Here is a 17,176-nt window from a genome sequence, read left to right on the forward strand (position 1 = left end):
ATGAAGAAGGATCGGACCAAAGCGCAGCGTGGTAGGCGTTCATTATTTTTATTTAGTGCGGGGACCCTCGCTGCGGGCCCTGGACTGGGGACCCTCGCTGCGGGCCCCGGACTGGGGACCCTCGCTGCGGGCCCCGGACTGGGCACCCTCGCTGCGGACCCCGGACTGGGCACCCTTGCTGTGTGCCCCGAGCTGGGCACCCTTGTTGGAGGATCCGGACTGGAGGGCATTGCTGGAGGCTCCGGACTGGAGGGCGACTCTGGGGGCTCCGGACTTCGAGGGCGTTGCTGGAGGCTCAGGACTGGAGGGCGACTCTGGAGGCTCCGGACTGGACACCGTCACTGGAGGGAGGAGACTCAGAGACAGCCTGGTGCATGGGGCTGCTACAAGGCTTGGGAGACCTACACAAAGCCTGGTCCTTAGAGGCACAGGATGAACCGGGCTGTAGGGGAGCACTGGAGATCTAGTGCTTGACAATTGCACCTCTCCACTTGGCTGAATACCCACTTTAGTCCGGCACAGGCAGAGCGCAGGCATATGACGCACTGAACAGTCCCATCGCACTGGTGACACAGTGCGCAGAGCCGGCGCAGGATACCCTGGGCCGAAACAGCGCACCGGAGACCAAGCGCGCTGAGCTGCCACAATCTGTCCTGGCTGGATGCCCACTCTCACATGGCACATGCGGAGGGCTGGCATATAGCGCACTTGAGACACTGCGCATCACCGTATAACACGGTGCCTGACCAGTACCACGCTGTTTCCGGTAATCACGGGGAGTTGGCTCAGGTCTATAGCCTGACTCTGCCAATCTCCCCGTGTGTCCCCCCCAAAAAATGTTTTTGGGAGGCTGCCTCTCATGCATGCGTCGCTGACTTGCCTCATATTGCCGCCTCTCAGCTTTAGCTGCCTCCAGTTCCTCTTTTGGACGGCGATATTCCCCAGCCTAGCTCCAGGGTTCCTTTCCGTTCACTTTCTCCTCCCATGTCTATCTGCTCCTCCATACCATGCTGCTTGGTCCCGCTTGTGGGTAGTTCGGTAATGGTCGTCTGATGAAGAAGGATCGACCAAAGCACACGCTGTAAGCCGCTCATGATTTTTATTAACACTGAACACTAGAACAAAATAACAAAGTGATAAAAGAAACTGAAACAGTCCTGTCAGGTGCTGAACACGAACAGAAAACTACCCACAAAAAACACAGGGAAAAGGTTACTATATGGTTCCTCAATCAGAGACATTGATAGACAGTCCCCGATTGAGAACCATACCTGGCCAAAACAAAGAAATACCAACCAGGTGAAAACTGAACATAGAATGCATACCGCAATCACACCCTGACCAAACCAAAATAGAGACATAAAAAGCTCGCTAAGGTCATTACGCGACACACTGGGCGTTCCTTCCGCCCAACTGTTACATGCTGTGTTGACTTATCCTGAAAATGACATCAAGCTGCTTTAGATTGAATGGTCACATCTCAGTTATTGTTTTCATATCTACAAAAAATATTTTTTTTTACTTTAGAGAGCGAGCTGATCAAGGTCGAAAATGTAGATATTGCCAGATGTTCACTGTCTGAGGAACAGGCTGTGCAAGCTTTATTGCTGGCAAAGGTGTCCATAACCAGAGGTAATTAAACTGTTATGTGTTATTTTTCTCTCTTCATCTCTGCCTGTCTTGTTGTACATAGAACCTGTCTCACATGGATTAATAAAAAAGAACTTAAGATGTCAGGTTAATTTTCAGATTTACACACATAAACACAGCCATTTTCACTGGACCATCTGTTGCTCTCTGTTGCTGCCAAGTCATAGCCTTGCAACATCCAAGTGGTGAGACACAGCCCTCTATATTTTAATGTTTCAGGTAAATCAAATCAAATCAAATGTATTTCGTACATCAGCTGATATCTCAAAGTGCTGTACAGAAATCCAGCCTAAAACCCCAAACAGCAAGCAATGCAGGTGTAGAAGCACGGTGGCTAGGAAAAACTCCCAGAAAGGCCAAAACCTAGGAAGAAACCTAGAGAGGAACCAGGCTATGGGTGGCCAGTCCTCTTCTGGCTGTGCCGGGTGGAGATTATATCAGAACATGGCCAAGATGTTCAAATGTTCATAAATGACCAGCATGTTCGAATAAGGCAGAACAGTTGAAACTGGAGCAGCAGCACGGTCAGGTGGACTGGGGACAGCAAGGAGTCATCATGTCAGGTAGTCCTGGGGCATGGTCCTAGGGCTCAGGTCCTCTGAGAGAGAGAAAGTAAGAGAGAACTAGAGAGAACATATGTGGGGTGGCTGTCCTCTTCTGGCTGTGCCGGGTGGAGATTATAACAGAACATGGCCAAGATGTTCAAATGTTCATAAATGACCAGCATGGTCTATCAATAATAAGGCAGAACAGTTGAAACTGGAGCAGCAGCACGGCCAGGTGGACTGGGGACAGCAAGGAGTCATCATGTCAGGTAGTCCTGGGGCATGGTCCTAGGGCTCAGGTCCTCCGAGGAGAGAAAGAAAGAGAGAAGGAGAGAATTAGAGAACGTACACTTAGATTCACACAGGACACCGAATAGGACAGGAGAAGTACTCCAGATATAACAAACTGACCCTAGCCACCCGACATAAACTACTGCAGCATAAATACTGGAGGCTGAGACAGGAGGGGTCAGGAGACACTGTGGCCCCATCCGGAGGACACTCCCAGACAGGGCCAAACAGGGAAGGATATAACCCCACCCATTTTACCAAAGCACAGCCCCCACACCACTAGAGGGATATCTTCAACCACCAACTTACCATCTTGAGACAAGGTTGAGTATAGCCCACAAAGATCTCCGCCACGGCACAACCCAAGGGGGAGCGCCAACCCAGACAGGATGACCACATCAGTGAATCAACCACTCAGGTGACACACCCCTTCCAAGGACGGCATGAGAGAGCCCCAGTAAGCCAGTGACTCAGCCCTGTAATAGGGTTAGAGGCAGAGAATCCCAGTGGAAAGAGGTGAACCGGCCAGGCAGAGACTGCAAGGGTGGTTCGTTGCTCCAGAGCCTTTCCGTTCACCTTCCCACTCCTGGGCCAGACTACACTCAATCATATGACCCACTGAAGAGATGAGTCTTCAGTAAAACTTAAAGGTTGAGACTGAGTTTGCGTCTCTGACATGGGTAGGCAGACCATTCCATAAAAATGGAGCTCTATAGGAGAAAGCCCTGCCTCCAGCTGTTTGCTTAGAAATTTAGGGACAATTAGGAGGCCATGCCTTGTGACCGTAGCGTACGTGTAGGTATGTACGGCAGGACCACATCAGAGAGATAGGTAGGAGCAAGCCCATGTAATGTCAGGTTAGCAGTAAAACCTTGAAATCAGCCCTTTGCTTTGACAGGAAGCCAGTGTAGAGAGGCTTACACTGGAGTAATATGATCAAATTTTTTGGTTCTAGTCAGGATTCTAGCAGCCGTATTTAGCACTAACTGAAGTTTATTTAGTGCTTTATCCGGGTTACCGGAAAGTAGAGCATTGCAGTTGTCTAACCTAGAAGTGACAAAAGCATGAATGAATTTTTCTGCATCATTTTTGGACAGAAAGTTTCTGATTTTTGCAATGTTACGTAGATGGAAAAAAGCTGTCCTTGAAATGGTCTTGATATGTTCTTCAAAAGAGAGATCAGGGTCCAGAGTAACGCCGAGGTCCTTCACAGTTTTATTTGAGACGACTGTACAACCATTAAGATTAATTGTCAGATTCAACAGAAGATCTCTATGTTTCTTGGGACCTAGAACAAGCATCTCTGTTTTGTCTGAGTTTAAAAGTAGAAAGTACACTCCGATAGGTGTCTGCGTCACATACAGTATCTTCTATTGACATTATCTTCTATTGTTTGTCCTCATGTCTGTTTTTCAGCATAAATTACTTTGTAGCCACAGTGAGACCACACACACACACACACACACACACACACACACATAGTCTCTCTTCTTCACTTCTTCCTCTCCCTTCTCCCTAAATCCTCTAGGTTATATCAGCTGTTTTGGTGAACCCCTCCTTTATCTGAACTGGCTGACACAGAAAAGCCAGCATGACTATAGCAATGTCACTTGGTCATGTCAACAGGAAGCATTATTAAAGAGATGCTTTACATTGAAATACAGACAGAGATGTAGTAGTCCCAGAGTTAATAATCAAGGTCAGTTTTGCATTTCACCTCCTGATGATTATGATGACAATGTGTTAGAATTTAAAAAAAAGGCTTAATCATGCTCTCTCTCTACCCATCTGCATCTCATCTGCAGGTATGTTTTGATGTGAGAGAGGAAGCCAGTCCCGTCATCACCACCTCACCCGCTCTTAAGATAACCTTCGGGCCAACTGGGCCCAAGGCTGATTAGGAGACACCGTAATTGTGATAAACTGAGAGAATATTAGGGTAGCACTGTAATTCATTAATCATATGCTTTCTTCCCCTGTTCTTACTGCGTTCCCTTTCTGTGTTCTACACCTCTCTTCCCACCTCGTCTTTCTTCCTCGATTTCTAATGCACACCATATGTGCATTGAAGTACAGATTGTATTTATAATATAATTATCATAATTAAAATGCATGTATTATGCATTTATAACACCTGGATAATGAGCTTCTTTCAATAAAGTCTTTCACATTCTCCACTGGTTGAAATTAAGTATCTCATTGAAATACTAAACTGTGTCCTCAGATTAATGCAGATGTAGGGAGTTAGATATGCATATTTTTGTTTTCTGTATATATAAAAAATACAAATCGGCCTTTACTTAAACATGTTTTTTTCTATTGCATAGTTACTATGTGTAATCATTGATGTCCCAAGAGCAGGAGTGGTAAACACTGTTGAAGTGTATAATTGTAATACATACATGCATACACAGCCTCATTCAATCAATGGAGTTTGAAATGACTGAAAAAGAATGTCTCAGAGATTCATACCTGAACCACACCTTTATTTGCCAAGGAAGAATACATGATCAGTGAATATATTCAATGTACAGTCTACAATGTGGGAACCTCATGCGTGGTAATAACTACAGTATATGAATATAGGACTTGCATCCTTGGCACAATAAAGTTATTATACTCTACTCTATCCATAGGCTTTATTAATGCCATTCAAACTTACAGTTGTTGCAACAAATATGATAGCTGAGGTTCATAGATTGGTATGAATATTAGTTCAGAACCTAATGTTTAAGGGTCCATACACAGATTGGCTACATACTGTAGCTAGCTACACATCTATAGGCATACAGTTATTTTTATCCTCCACTACACAATAAGCAAATAAATAGTTAGCTAACTAATTCGTCATTGGAACAACTCAATATGATTGGTCATATAAAAACCTTGAGACCCAAATGCTTAATGAGTGCTCTAACTCCCACTTGTGGTTGTCTGGAGCAATGAAGCCGTGCCGCTAGGTACCTCTAAGTCCCAAGGTGCAAGCTCACAACTTTTAAAGGAGGAACCACTCTACCTGTGTCCAAACGGGTGACCATCAGCAATGCTGAAGGGGGATCCCAACTTTCGATCTTCAGAGCACTCAGATACAGGAATCTACACCATTCTCATCAATAATATCGTTGGCCAAGAGACATTCTGCATTGAGACCAGAGTCACAGGTGAGATGCTGACAAAACGGCTGACATTGGTTCTGTAAACAACCAAGTTTAAAGCAGTTGCGATCCAGTGTTGATCATTAATCACACAATTATTTGTGGTACGATCTAGATGAGCCCAAGCCTAGCGGTCCTGTGGAGGTAGATGAGAACGTACAGGGCACAGTGACCGTCTCCTGGACGCCATCTCCTGTTGAGAAGAGGGAAGACAGGCTGCATTACCTGGTGTCTAAGCGAGACTCAAGCAAGAGAACATGGCACACAGTGGCAGACCGCATATTTAACAACAGGTTCACAGCCTGTAACATCATGCCTGGCAGAGAGTACCAGTTCTGTGTGCTAAAATTGACATGGGCTCTTCTAAACCCTCTGAATCACTAAAATGGGAAATCACAGGCAAAAGAGGTTTGTAAAATCTGTTTGTGTCACTCTTCATTGTGAATTCTGGGCCAGTCCTTGCAGTGTCCATGTGCTTTGAAAGGCATGAGACTGGAGTCTCATGACCCTATGTCCGGATGACGCATACATGCCCAAATATGGGCATCCGGCCACGACATCCTTGCGGGAAGGTGTCAGGTAGTTGTGGCCATATAAGTGCATCCTGTTGTCACGTATTAGAGGATGTATTATCTTTATTGCATCTATTCCTTTGAAGTTGTCATGATGATTGATGTGTAGGGACCTGGCTGAACCTGGGGGGGTGTGTTTGAACATTTCAAAGAGGATGGCCCCACACCCCACCTATTTTATTGCCCTTTGGGTTGTTGTCTATGAAAAAGGAATGTCCGGCGGGGGGGGGGGATTGTGTTGGCGGCAGACGCATTATAAACAAGACCCAGAACACTAAACAAAATTTTAAAAATAAAACACCCAGAACATTAAACAGAGAATGATGTCTCAAAGGCCAATTATCGGGGTGCTATGTGTCTCTTGTCACGAACCCAATGATAAAGGCACCGGGGAAGTTTTATGAGGCCACTGAATGTTTTAAAGGAGTTTTGGATACGAGTAATGGACATATGGCTTACATGTTCCAACCTGAGGATTCAACTGTGAAGATTTTCACAGACAGTGGTCCCAAGCCCCTTTATCATGCACAACCCGGAAGTTTTTCTCCTGCGCTGCGTATAAGAGAATGACTTAAGATACGGCTAGCGCTCTGTCAAATTGAACAGGCACTGAGTGGTTCAAACCTGCCTGGCTATGCATTGGAAGAGCTTGTGTGCGGGCGCAGTGATTTGAAAGCCATAAGGATCTCTTCAATGGTGTATAGCCCCAACTCCAAAGTGACGCTTTTAGCATGTGAACAATTTGATAGTACAAATGCGACGAAGTCTGTCTGTTCATATGTATTTTCCAAAGCCTGCAAGGATGTAAACTTTTTAATGCCAGTGTTTAGCTTTAAATGGATTGTTTACCCTGTATTCATAACCCTGATGAATAAGCTGGACAGTCTTTTCAAAAATCGTGAACAATTACAGCGCTGGCCACTTCTATCCTGAAGACATACCCAGGGTTTACATGCCAGACGTTTGATCTATCCCTGGAGTGAAAACCTACGGAGCCTTGACGGAGCGTGTGTGGGATATCCTGCGAACAAGAGAGTCGGTCTTGACGATGGTGAATTGGAAACTGACGGGTGTATAAACCTGTAGACTGCCCCTTTATCTGTAATAAAGGAATAGTAAAAATGTTTAAATAATTATAGCATGGTTAAAAAGGTCTGTACTAAATATTATGAATTAAATAAATTATTTTAAAGAGGTATCTCACCTTTAATAAAGGGGCTCTGTCTTTTAGCTCTATCATCATGCATGTCCTGGAGAAAAAGGATTTTGTGCGTGCACAGGGTGGGTGTGTGTGTGCGTGCGTGGGGGGTGTTTGCGTATGAGGGAATGTATGTGTGTGTGTGTGTTTCAAAACAAAAAGGGGGTGGGGGTGTTTAGGATTGTGTGTGCGTTTCTTCAAAAGGGCTTGGCACTTTCGATTGATTAACACACATGCCTTTCTAATACGAATTTATCTCACCCCCAAGGACGTGGGAGGCTAAAAAGTCAAACAACCCCGGCAGAATATATCTTGTCGAGACAACCTCCTACGGTTTAAAACATATATTTATTTATAATCAGCGCATATACAAAACGGCCTCCCATCCAGGTCTATAAATTTATATCGGACACCCCCAAACTGCTACCCATGAGGGTGTAGCAAATCAAAAGGAAATACCGGCAGAGAATATGTCGAGACAACCACCTGTGGTTTTGGGGTCTCTAAACATTCAGAGGTACTCTATGGCAATTTTTGCATACGGGATGCCGCCCAAAAACGGCACCCCCGCTCTGTAAGATCATTACAGAATATCTCTCCTTTGAGCCACGACCGCGGAGCGAGTGACAACAGATACTATCCCCTCTGTACGAAAGGCAAAAGCGCAAGTCCAGACAAGGCCAGCAGTTCAGAACAGCTAAAAGAACATCTGTGAATCCGTCCTAATGGGGCTTTCTGAAGGTGATTTAGTGAAAATAATATATTAGATTTGAAGGCGTTAGGTATTGTATGGATATTATTGTAATATTAAACAGGAGTTATATGTTTTTTAAAACCGGGGACAACGATTTTTTTAGGTAATATGTCATATTCACGTATTCTTATAATTTAAAATGTATATATATATATCAGATAAATATATGTTTACATTATCTAATGTTTGTAGGGTATCCGTCCTCACACTATTGTCGACGGAAGTCCAATAATAAAATCCATAAGAATATTTATACATTAAAAACAAAAAGTGTGCACCCTATATTAACCTGCTGAGTGTAGGGGGCAGTATTTTGATGTTAGGATGAAAAACATACCCAAATGAAACTGCCTATTTCTCAGGCCCAGAATCTGCATATAATTGTCAGATTAGGATACAGTTTCCAAAAATGTCAAAATATTGTCTGTGAGTATAACAGATCTGATATTGCAGGTGAAAACCTGAGGAAAATCCAACAAGGAAGTGCCTAAGAGAAACAAATCTCCCTGTTCCATTGCATGCCTTCCCTCCATTTAAAGGGACATCAACCAGATTCCTTTCCATATGGCTTCCACATGTGTGAACAGTCTTTAGACATAGTTTCAGGCTTTTATTCTGAAAAATGAGCGCGAACGATCACATCGCGTCAGTGGATGGCTGGGTGCCAGCAGAGTTTTGCATGCGCAACAGCTAATAATAATAATTTTGCACGCCCAATTTTTCAGTTTTTGATTATTTAAAAAAGTTTGAAATATCCAATAAATGTCGTTCCACTTCATGATTGTGTCCCACTTGTTGTTGATTCTTCACAAAAAAATACAGTTTTATATCTTTATGTTTGAATGCTGAAATGTGGCAAAAGGTCGCAAAGTTCAAGGGGGCCGAATACTTTCGCAAGGCACTGTATGTGCAGATGCATTACTGGGGAGAGTCAGGTAGAAACCGCTGTGTTCCTTGATGCACTCCTGTGTACACGCAAATGAGGTTGTATTTATCATGCATGACGGTTTAAGTTAACCCCCGATGCCTCCAACACATCGTGCTCTAATACCCAACTGTTGAACTTTTGGGGCCAGTTTTTCCAGCGAACCAGCACCCATTTTTTACCCTTCTCTCTTTTGATCTAGAATCTCCCCCACGTGAAAGACTTTATCTTTACCCAACTGTACCTTCTGTAATTCCTTCTCATAAAAAGATCCCTCTATAAGCTCCCCGTCATAATCTTTTAACTTGTAGACAGGGGGTATGCACGGTTGACATTCAATAACGGTGAACACCTCATCGCTGTAACCTTGCTCATATTTTTTGTCGAAAACACCCTCAACTTGAGACATGCAATTACCCCACTATGAATTTAAAATCAATTTATTTCATGCTATGGGGAATAAATTATACAGATTTTTAAAGCCTTGAAAAGAGTTTTCAGAAGAGAACTTGGAGGGCTTCATCCGTATACTCTATAGTAGCTAGTTGTTGTACCCCTTCACTAAATCTTAAACTATATTGATATATCTATGCGTGTTGTGAGCTGTAAAATATCACTACACCCGCTCCTTCAGAGTTCTGTTAACGTATTCAACAACTGAAGCTTTCAAATCCGGCATGTAACAAAACAGCACACAGCTTCTTCATGAGTTTCTGAAAAGTATTATTAAAAAATTATTTTCCGCCATCAGTCTGCACTGTTTGGAGCTCCCTCCTTCCTTCAAGATAGAGTCAAAGGCCTGAGCCAACTCTGCCCCGCTCTTATTTTTAAGACCCTTACAAATGCTATTTTAGCATGTAGCGATTTCCATCATTTTTATCTGCAAGAGCCTGCATGTCACATAGATCCGCCTGAAATTGGGATAAGGGATGAGTAGAAAAAACTCTATTTCTTGGAAATTGTTTTCATACAGGTTTATGTAAGAGTATAAGCATCCTGCTCTGCTAACCACTCATTCACTTGAGCAGCGCTTCCGGCTACCTGTTTCTTCGGCTATAGCTCTCTGTAAACGCTCCTTACCCCAATAAGACCCAGGGTTAGAGGGGGTATATTAGCCACTTTCAAATAATGACAACATTTCATTTAGAATTTAGAATTGTTTATTTTTGCAAACATCAAGTATTACGTATACAGACAATTCAGGATTCATTGCAGGATACTTGTCCCACGTTTTCTCAAGGATCCAAGCATGCAACACCTTGTATATTTGGTTTAAATTTACAGGCTTGTTTCGCTGAATTTTTAAAAAACACACATCAAACTATGTAAGTATATAAACAACAAATGATACATGTTACAATTAAATGGTGTTTCAAACTAATAAAGTAAAATCTTCGACAAAGTTGTTTCTAGTTCTTCAGAATCATCCACAAGATGAGATACCAGTTGTGTCCATTGTAGACTCTCGCCCGTATGTCGTACATAATTCATGATTTGCTCCACATTAGCCCAGGTATTGTGTGTTGTATAGAACGATACATTGTTCACTTTATTTTCAATAATTTGATGCATAACATTTCTAAGTTCTCTCAAAATAAAACATGTATTTATTCTCTAACATCGTATGCATATAGTTACCCATTGCTTTACATCTAAATAACAAATATGTACTGTCACTCAGTCTCTTGGGGTTTATTGAGCCAGAAAGTCATCCCATCAGCCACCAAAGCTTCCCTATATTTGTTGTCGTCCCACCAGGGTGTGTTGGATTTCTTGAGTTCCTCGTGGACGTGGACGCCCCCTTCAGTTCATGTAGGAAAGCCTCGGTTACCCCGTAAACTCTGGGAATAGACCCATAGACTCCAGTGCTCTGACCAGCTAAGTATAAACCTGCAGGACCACAGTCTCTTCCCTTTGCTCCTCCTCACATCTGAGGATGTACCTTCTTGAGGTTCCTTTGAATCATAATCCTCAGGAATCGTATATATTATGCACTTCCTTAGCCGAACAATGCTCTGCCGCTGTTGGCTCTGTACAAAAAGAGCATACAACAACTCTAACATTTTCAATTCCATTATATCCCAACTTTTAAAAATAATAAAAGTTCATCTACACTTCGGTCCGCAGGTCCGCAGGTAGTATAACTTTTCATTACATTTCATTACATTTCGTTATAGTACAACGGTTTGATTTGTCTTATCTTAGCAATTTCTTCTTATCTAGCTACATAGCCGTCTTTTGTATCACGACAATTGCATATTATACGTATTTCGTCGTCCTAACGTATCTGCCCAGCAGCTAGCTAAGCTTAGCCAGCTAACTCCACACTGTCCACTAGCACTGTAGAAACTATTACACACTCAGCGAACGACTCGATTAGCGTAGTGTCAGCTAGCTACATAGTTGTCTTCGCTGTCTTTGTATCCAAGATAATTGTGCAGTTTAGAGTGTGTAGACTTAGAGTGATTATCTTAATTTACCGAGGTTAGCTAGCCAGCTATTTGTCGTCCTTAACGTAGGAAATGCTGCTAGCTAGCTAGCCAACAGCTAGCCAACCTCTACCGAATTGAACTCCAACTACCCGGTCAACATTCCGCGTCGCTCCACAGGTAGTATCTCATCTTTCATTTCACTTCATTACAGTACAACGGTTTGATTTGTTTGATCGTAGCTAGCCAGCTACATAGCCGTCTTTGTATCTAAGACAATTGTGTAGTCTAGAGCGATTTTCTAGGTTAGCTGGCCAGCTATTGTCGGTCTTTCAACGTAGCTAGCCAGCTAGCCCCGAATAGCAGCACTGTAGTAACTATTACAGTACAACGGTTTGTTTTGTTTGATCGTAGCTAGCTAGCTACATAGCCGTCTTTGTATCTAAGACAATTGTGTAGCCTAGAGCGATTTTCTAGGTTAGCTGGCCAGCTATTGTCGTTCTCTTAACGTAGCTAGCCAGCTAGCCCCCGAATAGCAGCACTGTAGTAACTATTACAGTACAACGGTTTGTTTTGTTTGATCGTAGCTAGCTAGCTACATAGCCGTCTTTGTATCTAAGTCAATTGTTTAGCCTAGAGCGATTTTCTAGGTTAGCTACATCGCAGCCACTACCAGCTAGCCTACTCCAGCAGTACTGTACCATTTCATTCATTTTAGTCTATAAGATTCTTGCTACGTAAGCTTAACTTTCTGAACATTCGAGACGTGTAGTCCACTTGTCATTCCAATCTCCTTTGCATTAGCGTAGCCTCTTCTGTACCCTGTCAACTATGTGTCTATCTATCCCTGTTCTCTCCTCTCTGCACAGACCATACAAACGCTCCACACCGCGTGGCCGCGGCCACCCTAATCTGGTGGTCCCAGCGCGCACGACCCACGTGGAGTTCCTGGTCTCCGGTAGCCTCTGGAACTGCCGATCTGCGGCCAACAAGGCAGAGTTCATCTCAGCCTATGCCTCCCTCCAGTCCCTCGACTTCCTGGCACTGACGGAAACATGGATCACCACAGATAACACTGCTACTCCTACTGCTCTCTCTTCGTCCGCCCACGTGTTCTCGCACACCCGAGAGCTTCTGGTCAGCGGGGTGGTGGCACCGGGATCCTCATCTCTCCCAAGTGGTCATTCTCTCTCTCTCCCCTTACCCATCTATCTATCGCCTCCTTTGAATTCCATGCTGTCACAGTTACCAGCCCTTTCAAGCTTAACATCCTTATCATTTATCGCCCTCCAGGTTCCCTCGGAGAGTTCATCAATGAGCTTGATGCCTTGATAAGCTCCTTTCCTGAGGACGGCTCACCTCTCACAGTCCTGGGCGACTTTAACCTCCCCACGTCTACCTTTGACTCATTCCTCTCTGCCTCCTTCTTTCCACTCCTCTCCTCTTTTGACCTCACCCTCTCACCTTCCCCCCTACTCACAAGGCAGGCAATACGCTCGACCTCATCTTTACTAGATGCTGTTCTTCCACTAACCTCATTGCAACTCCCCTCCAAGTCTCCGACCACTACCTTGTATCCTTTTCCCTCTCGCTCTCATCCAACACTTCCCACACTGCCCCTACTCGGATGGTATCGCGCCGTCCCAACCTTCGCTCTCTCTCCCCCGCTACTCTCTCCTCTTCCATCCTATCATCTCTTCCCTCTGCTAATACCTTCTCCAACCTTTCTCCTGAGTCTGCCTCCTCAACCCTCCTCTCTTCCCTTTCTGCATCCTTTGACTCTCTATGTCCCCTATCCTCCAGGCCGGCTCGGTCCTCCCCTCCCGCTCCGTGGCTCGATGACTCATTGCGAGCTCACAGAACAGAGCTCCGGGCAGCCGAGCGGAAATGGAGGAAAACTCGCCTCCCTGCGGACCTGGCATCCTTTCACTCCCTCCTCTCTACATTTTCCTCCTCTGTCTCTGCTGCTAAAGCCACTTTCTACCACTCTAAATTCCAAGCATCTGCCTCTAACCCTAGGAAGCTCTTTGCCACCTTCTCCTCCCTCCTGAATCCTCCTCCCCCTCCCCCCTCCTCCCTCTCTGCAGATGACTTCGTCAACCATTTTGAAAAGAAGGTCGACGACATCCGATCCTCGTTTGCTAAGTCAAACGACACCGCTGGTTCTGCTCACACTGCCCTACCCTGTGCTCTGACCTCTTTCTCCCCTCTCTCTCCAGATGAAATCTCGCTTCTTGTGACGGCCGGCCGCCCAACAACCTGCCCGCTCGACCCTATCCCCTCCTCTCTTCTCCAGACCATCTCCGGGGACCTTCTCCCTTACCTCACCTCGCTCATCAACTCATCCCTGACCGCTGGCTACGTCCCTTCCGTCTTCAAGAGAGCGAGAGTTGCACCCCTTCTGAAAAAACCTACACTCGATCCCTCCGATGTCAACAACTACAGACCAGTATCCCTTCTTTCTTTTCTCTCCAAAACTCTTGAACGTGCCGTCCTTGGCCAGCTCTCCCACTATCTCTCTCAGAATGACCTTCTTGATCCAAATCAGTCAGGTTTCAAGACTAGTCATTCAACTGAGACTGCTCTTCTCTGTATCACGGAGGCGCTCCGCACTGCTAAAGCTAACTCTCTCTCCTCTGCTCTCATCCTTCTAGACCTATCGGCTGCCTTCGATACTGTGAACCATCAGATCCTCCTCTCCACCCTCTCCGAGTTGGGCATCTCCGGCGCGGCCCACGCTTGGATTGCGTCCTACCTGACAGGTCGCTCCTACCAGGTGGCGTGGCGAGAATCTGTCTCCTCGCCACGCGCTCTCACCACTGGTGTCCCCCAGGGCTCTGTTCTAGGCCCTCTCCTATTCTCGCTATACACCAAGTCACTTGGCTCTGTCATAACCTCACATGGTCTCTCCTATCATTGCTATGCAGACGACACACAATTAATCTTCTCCTTTCCCCCTTCTGATGACCAGGTGGCGAATCGCATCTCTGCATGTCTGGCAGACATATCAGTGTGGATGACGGATCACCACCTCAAGCTGAACCTCGGCAAGACGGAGCTGCTCTTCCTCCCGGGGAAGGACTGCCCGTTCCATGACCTCGCCATCACGGTTGACAACTCCGTTGTGTCGTCCTCCCAGAGCGCTAAGAACCTTGGCGTGATCCTGGACAACACCCTGTCGTTCTCAACCAACATCATGGCGGTGGCCCGTTCCTGTAGGTTCATGCTCTACAACATCCGCAGAGTACGACCCTGCCTCACACAGGAAGCGGCGCAGGTCCTAATCCAGGCACTTGTCATCTCCCGTCTGGATTACTGCAACTCGCTGTTGGCTGGGCTCCCTGCCTGTGCCATTAAACCCCTACAACTCATCCAGAACGCCGCAGCCCGTCTGGTGTTCAACCTTCCCAAGTTCTCTCACGTCACCCCGCTCCTCCGCTCTCTCCACTGGCTTCCAGTTGAAGCTCGCATCCGCTACAAGACCATGGTGCTTGCCTACGGAGCTGTGAGGGGAACGGCACCGCAGTACCTCCAGGCTCTGATCAGGCCCTACACCCAAGCAAGGGCACTGCGTTCATCCACCTCTGGCCTGCTCGCCTCCCTACCATTGAGGAAGTACAGTTCCCGCTCAGCCCAGTCAAAACTGTTCGCTGCTCTGGCCCCCCAATGGTGGAACAAACTCCCTCACGACGCCAGGACAGCGGAGTCAATCACCACCTTCCGGAGACACCTGAAACCCCACCTCTTCAAGGAATACCTAGGATAAGATAAGTAATCCTTCTCACCCCCCCCTTAATAATTTAGATGCACTATTGTAAAGTGGCTGTTCCACTGGATGTCAGAAGGTGAATTCACCAATTTGTAAGTCGCTCTGGATAAGAGCGTCTGCTAAATGACTTAAATGTAAATGTAAATGTAAATAATAAGCATGCGCAACCTAAAATCCCCAGTCAGGCCACCATCATGAATGTTTTGGTTACAGGTTTCCTCGTTGCTGATATAGAACTCCACGAATCCACATGGAAGTCCATTCTTTCTTTGTATTTTCACCCTGTGAAATACTCTTCCTGAGGAGTCAGGGGTACCTTCCCAATGGGTCTCGTAGCGCATGAACACGCTATACCCCTTTGTGATAACTCTCTGTTCGGGACACACAACCTTGCGAAAAAACGGCCAGTCTTCAAGCCCGTAGTCCACTCCTAAGGTCTGGTCTGTATATTCTTCTCCTTTGGCTACGGTATAGAGTTTCACTCTACAGGCCCGGTAATCAAACTGATACCCCCATTGCTGTCCATTAGACATCATCACTTGATCTTTTAGCGCAGTTGCGTTTTGGGTTCTATACACACTTAGAAACCACTTTTTTGGCACATCGTATATCGTTGCTTTATACTTGGCCCTTTCTCCATGTTTCAGCCACGGTCCTGCTTCCGTTGTTAGGGTCATCACTGCTTTGTGGTCACTGCTGACCACAAAATCCATGTTTATTTTTACAATCTTTTTTAGTGTTCTGGGGCCGCATATGTGTTGTTCTGGGTCTTATTTATAATGCATCTGCCGCCAACACAATCCCCCTCTCCTGACATTCCTGCTTCATAGACAACAACCCTAAGGGCAAGAAACTAGGTTCCCCCTCCAGTTCAACCAGGTCCCTACACATCAATCATCATGACAACTTAAAAGGAATAGATGCAATATAGATATTAAATAACACACCCTCTAACACGTGGGAACAGGATGCACTTATATGGCCATAACCACGTGACACCTTCCCGCAAGGATGTCCTGGACGGATGCCCATATTTGGGCATGTACACGTCATCCGGACATAGGGTCATAAAACCAGACGTTTGACGCTGGCTGTCTATTTTATTTTCTCTATAGTTTGCTGCTCACAAAAGTGATCTTTTATAACGCTTTTAACATTATACCATTATTGTATCATGTTAAAGCTTTATCAAATATACTTTTTGGGACCAGCAAACGGTGAGCAGACATTTACATTTTCTACTGCTATAATTTCTGTCCAGCCTGTGTGCCAAATTCAGATGTGTGAAATTTCTAATCTTTAATAAAGTACACGTCGTCTCTGTGTTTGTGTTTTCAGAGAAGTTTGTGCTGGAAATGCCAGTCTAAGACCTGCAACCTAGACCTCCCAAGTTTCTTGTCCCTTTGAAAATGCACACCACTCCACAAGGTTATGAGTGCTACATGAGCTGTGCCGTGAGAGGGGACCCAGCACCCCATGTCACATGGTTCCGCAATAATATCAGCCTCAACACCAACAACCTCATCTCCAACACCCATGGTGTTTGCTCCATGCTCATACTGAGGGTTGGAGCCAAGGACTCTAGAGTGTAAAGAAGAACCTGCAGAGAACCTCCTTGGCAGGGCAGAGTGCTCCACTAAGCGAACTGTCAATGGTATATAAAAAGAAAACTGTTTTGCTCTACTACATTGAAATGCTGATCTGAGAGACAACCTATTTCTTCTAGTGTTTTAAGAGCCAATAATGCATTTGAAACGGAAACCAATACATTTTAACACAATGTGAATTATTAACAGTCCCTTACTGTGTTCTTGTTTTTCAGAGTAGATCAGCATGAAAAAGATGACAACCATGCCTTTGTTTTTTTTAAATAGCTCAACACAAATCT

General features: G+C 45.2%; 1 pseudogene; it reads left to right on the forward strand.

Moving 5' to 3' along the window:
* The first annotated feature begins 5,529 nt into the window (after window positions 1-5,529).
* LOC135534478 (immunoglobulin-like and fibronectin type III domain-containing protein 1) lies at window positions 5,530-16,880 on the forward strand (annotated as a pseudogene).
* The last annotated feature ends 296 nt before the right edge of the window (window positions 16,881-17,176 follow it).

The sequence above is a fragment of the Oncorhynchus masou genome, unplaced genomic scaffold (genome assembly GCF_036934945.1).
Source record: "Oncorhynchus masou masou isolate Uvic2021 unplaced genomic scaffold, UVic_Omas_1.1 unplaced_scaffold_3470, whole genome shotgun sequence".
NCBI classification, from domain to species: Eukaryota; Metazoa; Chordata; class Actinopteri; order Salmoniformes; family Salmonidae; genus Oncorhynchus; species Oncorhynchus masou.